We start from the raw sequence: 5,000 nt of genomic DNA, 5'->3' as shown, positions 1-5,000 counted from the left end.
GCCGCTCCTGGCCATCCCTGGAGCGGGCCCCACACCCCAGCCCCGCCGCCAGGGCCGGCGTGCCGTCCACCCACCTTCCTCCATCCATCCATCCATCCATCCTCAACAGATCCGTCTTCCATCTAAGTCTGACCCCGAGGCTCAACATCCTGGGGACACACTCTCGAGCGAGGGCGGCCCAGACCGGGGGCCCACCACACCACCACCGGCTGCGGCTCAGGGGCAAGGGCGGGCACGACAGGCTCCTCCTCACCACGGCTGCGGGGCTGGGGGAGCCGGGGCCGACCAGGCAGTCGCACCCCAACCCCCCCGCCTTCCCCCTGGGCTCACACCACGGGGCCGGCTGCGCGCACACAGCACACGCACGGCCCCCCACTCGCCGAACACCCGGCGGGGCCCGGCGGGACCCTCCCCCAACTCAGAGGGGGGAGGCGCGGGCCGCAGTAGGCAACAAAAGCAGCACACGGCCCCACCGCGGGGCCGGCGCACCCATCACACCCCTTCCCCACAGAGGGGAGGGGGGGTTTTCTGCCCACGTGCTCTGGCAGTCGCCACGGTGGCCACTGCGCACTTGGGAGGGGCAGCAGCTGGGGGGTCCGGTACCCCAAGGCTCCCTCGCGGATCGCTAGAGAAGGCTTTCTCACCGAGGGCGCACCGTCCCTCACCCAAATCGTCTCTCCTTCGGGCCCACGGAGGCACACCAGGAGCCGCCACTCAACTGGGCGGGAGGGGTCTGCGGCATAGGTAAGCGGGCCACCACACAGGAGCGTGTGCGCGGGTCAGGGCCCCCTGGCAAGGCCTCACCCGTCAGCCGCCACAACGAGGGGAGCACACAATGCTTCTCTTACCGTCTCGACCCCCCCCCATGGGACACACGCACACCACCGTGGCGGGGACCCGAGGAGGACACAGGGTTAAGGGAAAACGACACCACCACTCGGCCTCGGGCACCTGAGGGACGACCTGGAGCACTCCAGGGGCACCACCGAGGGTCCAACGAGGCATGCTCACACACCCATGCGGGGGGCGCGCGGCATGGCAGCGGCACAGCCCTCCCCACCGCAGGGAGGGCCGCTCGCAGGGAGCACGCCAGGAAGGCGAAGCAAGCGCATCTGCTGTGTCCAAAGCCCAACGGCCCCCACTAGGCACCCCAAGGCGGGGGACGGGAGACCGAAGGTCAGGGCCGGAGGCCACACCCCAACCCCTGCCTTCCTCACCCTGCCCGACGGGCAAGGGGGAAAGACAGGCGAGGGGCCCCGCGGACAGACCGAGAAGAGCGGACACGTTCACTGGGAACGCCCGTCCCTCGTCCGGCACGGCTTAGGCCCGGCCCGGGAGAGCACGACCACACCACATCAATCAGTTGAGCCAAGGTGGAGGGTGGGGCGGGGGGGGGAGAGAAGGCAGGGAGAAGGCACAGGCGAGGACAGTCACCAGAGGGGCCCGCTTTAAACCTCACCGGCAACCTCCCCCCCCCGTCCCTGCCCACAACCTCACACCTCAGGCGAGGGCGGCCAACGACCCCAGGAGGAGAACACCTGACACGTGGCACGGAGCCTACAGGGCTGGGGTCGTCCCAGCCACCACCGGGTGCCCGCAGCGGGGAGCGCAGGGCCAAAGACCCACACCGCCTTGCCCCACCGCCCTCGGGTCGCCCAGAGGCGGCACCACGAGCTGGGTCGGCCAGACAACACCACACAGGAGAGCTGGCGCACAGGCCCAGGCGGGCGGCTCCAGCAGCAAAGGCCGAACCAGGCGCCAGCTGGCGGCCCACAGGCCCAGAGCCCCGCGTGCATCCAGAGACCCAAAGTCCTCGGTGGCAGACACCAAAGGAGACCGTGTCAGCACTTACCTGGTGGCAAAAAATACCTATTTTGGGCGACAAAATGACAGCAGACGACAGCGGGGCCCATCTACAACTCGCAAGGAGGGACCCCGGAACCTTGACCCGGCCACCTGTCCCCAGCACTACCCCATGAACACCAGGCCTGGAGCTCTCGGGGGCCATCTGGTCGACTTGGGGGGGGAGGGGGAGGGGAGGGGGCCGCGTGGTGGCAAAAGTTGGGGCGCGGACGCCAAGGGAGAGGGAGCTGGCCGGAGACTCCCTCCCCGCTTCGCCCACACGGGTAGGCGTACCGGTCCGTCCGAGTCTCCGAACGGGGATTTGACTTCGATGTGCATAAAGAAAAAAGAAGAAAGAACCGTCAGCGGGGCGCCTCCAACAAGACGAGCGGGCCCCGACCAGGGCCCACGCCCGGGGCCCAGACCGTCCTACACAGGGCACCCAGGACGGCTCGAGCCGGTCCCCACCCACCTCCTGACTGACCGGGATTCAGGGAGTTGGGGAGGGGTGAGAAAAAGTCGCGTCCGACGACCGAGACCCACGAGGGCACGCTGAAGGGTCGAGCGCGCCCTCCCCGGCCACCCGCGGAAGCAGGGCCCGGTCCATCCACGTCTCCGGACCTATCGGGACTTGGAGAAAAGAAAAGGCATGCGTGCCGGGAGACGCCTCAGGCGACCGGACCCCACCGGGGGACCGCACACGCGCCCGCGCCGGCCGTCCTCTCCGGGTCACCCCTCACGACTCCGGCGGGCGGGTCCCCACCTCCGGAGTGCGACGCGGAAAACACCTCGGTCAGAGAGAACCCGAGGGCCCGGACCCAGCCGCGCCCTCCGCCGACCTCCACGCCACAGTCCGGGCCGGTCCCCACCTCCGGAGCGGGGCCGAGGGCGAAGCAAACGCTCCTGAGGGCGACCCGGGAGGAGGCAGGACCGCCGAGTCCGAGTCCAGGCGCTCCGGGCAGGGAAGACCCTCTCCCTGCCCACCTCGGCGGTCCGGCCCAGGTAGGGCCCGGCCGGTCCGTCTCCACGGCCGGAGGGGCACGGGGAGATGCTGGTCGACCCGACCAGGCCGCCCCAGAGCCCGGATCTGGAGCGCCGCGACGGTCACCCTCCCCAGAAACCTAGAGAACCAATCTCCGGCGACAGCAGGACGTCCCTAGGCCTCGGTGTCACCGGGACTGTCACCGCCAGCATAGCCGGTCTCTGAGAGCACTGCCTCGGGCCCGGCGGCTGAGTCACAATCCTCCTGCAGGTCTCGCCGAAGCTCCGGAGGGGAGGGACAATATAAAAGCGGCCGCCAGGTGGCTCCTGACAACCGGCTCGACCGTCCCGAGGACGGGTCGCTGTCGCCGGCCGCCGAGGAGCCATCGCGCCGGCCGCCCAAACGCCCGAGCTCGGGCCGGAGCCTCCTCCGCCTCCGAGCCACGCGACGCGACGCGACCCCGGCCGCAGAGGAAGGGAGAGGAGCGGGGAACTATCTCCTCAGGAGGCTGCCCCGAAGGAGACGCGCTCCCCCGCCCACGCGATTCCAGGGTGGTGGGGGGACATTCCACGGAGACGCCGGCGGCGGGGGCTCGGGGGCCGAGAGAGGGGCACCAGTGACATCCCGGGCTCCCCCGGACCCCCTCCCCCCAAAAGAGGGAGTGAGAGAGAGAGGGAGGGAGGGAGGGAGGGAGGGACGGAGGGACGGAGGGACGGAGGGGAGGAGGGAGGGACCGACCGGCAAAGTGAAACCAGGCAAGCGCTGCTCGGAGAACAAAGCAGGACTTTCGAAAGCAGACACAGACACAGACACGCAAGCCCAGGAGCAAGAAAGGAAACGAAGGAGACACTCGGACCCCCAACAAGAGAAAACAAAACTCAACCTGGGTAGAGACCGTGACCAAGTCCAAAGACAACAAACACAAGCAAGCGCGGGTGGGTGGGGAAAGTGCACTTGAGGTCAGGAGAACGTGGATTTCAAGATCACTGGCCACAAACACCGGAAAGGCGGGCGGCCGGGCGGTCTGGGGTGGCAGGGCTGCGGGGGTGGGGTTGAGGGGCGTGGTGGGGAGGACCGAGTCAATAGGGATCCACTAAATAAGCCCCGGATTCCATGACAACAGCCAAGTCAATGAATGCATAACTTTTTGAAGTAGAACCGAAACCAAATGAAACAAAACCACCAGGCAGGAAAGGCAAGTCGTGGAACTGCTCTGGCAGCTTAAAAGTCAGAGGGAGGGAGGGAGGGAGGGAGGGAGGGAGGGGGAGAGAGAGAGGCAGAGAGAGAGAGAGAGACAGACAGAGAGAGAGACAGAGAGAGAGAGAGAAACGGAGAGGTAGAGAGAGAGAGAGAGAGCGCGCGCACATGTGCATATACGCATGTACATATGTATACGGACACATATTCGCATCTATATATACGTGCACACATGCGTATAAACAAGTACGTACGAAGGGCATGCATGCTCACGTACACGCATGTGTCTGTGCGTGCACGTATATGCCTAGGCATTTAAAGTGTGCATGTATGCTTGCGTGTATATACGTATGCACAGGCATCTATACACATACGTACACGGATATGCACGCGCATGAATACACATGCTCATATGTGCCTATACATAGATATACACACCTACATTGAAATAAACACGGGCGTATAAACGCATATAGATGCACACGTGTGTGTGCGTGTGTGTGCGTGTGATGTATACGCACAGGTGTGTGTGTGTGTACGCATGTGCGGACACGTACGTGCATGCTTACATATGCGCACATATCCGCCTGTGTATATGCACACGTGTATGTACACGCGTATGCATACATATGTACGCATACCTAGACGTCTACATGTAGCGTATATACGTCCACACAGACGTACGGCTGTATATGTGTATACATATACACACATGTATGTGTAAGTGAACATACACGCATATACGTAGGTACAGTTGCAAGTGTGTGTATAGAGTGCATATACACAGATTGATGTGCATAGATGCACACACACGCGTATACGCATATGCATACGCGCGTATGTATACATACACGTACGTATTAGTCATCGTACATGTGCCTATGTGCATACATACGCATGTGTCTGCGTAGATGTCTACGTGCGCGCGTGTGTGTATACATATAGGCGTCAGACAACTGAACCTCCAAAAGAGAAACAA

Source organism: Dama dama, chromosome 18, assembly GCF_033118175.1.
Source record: "Dama dama isolate Ldn47 chromosome 18, ASM3311817v1, whole genome shotgun sequence".
Lineage (NCBI taxonomy): Eukaryota > Metazoa > Chordata > Mammalia > Artiodactyla > Cervidae > Dama > Dama dama.
The sequence above is the reverse complement of the archived record's forward strand: the minus strand, read 5'-3'. Positions refer to the sequence as shown.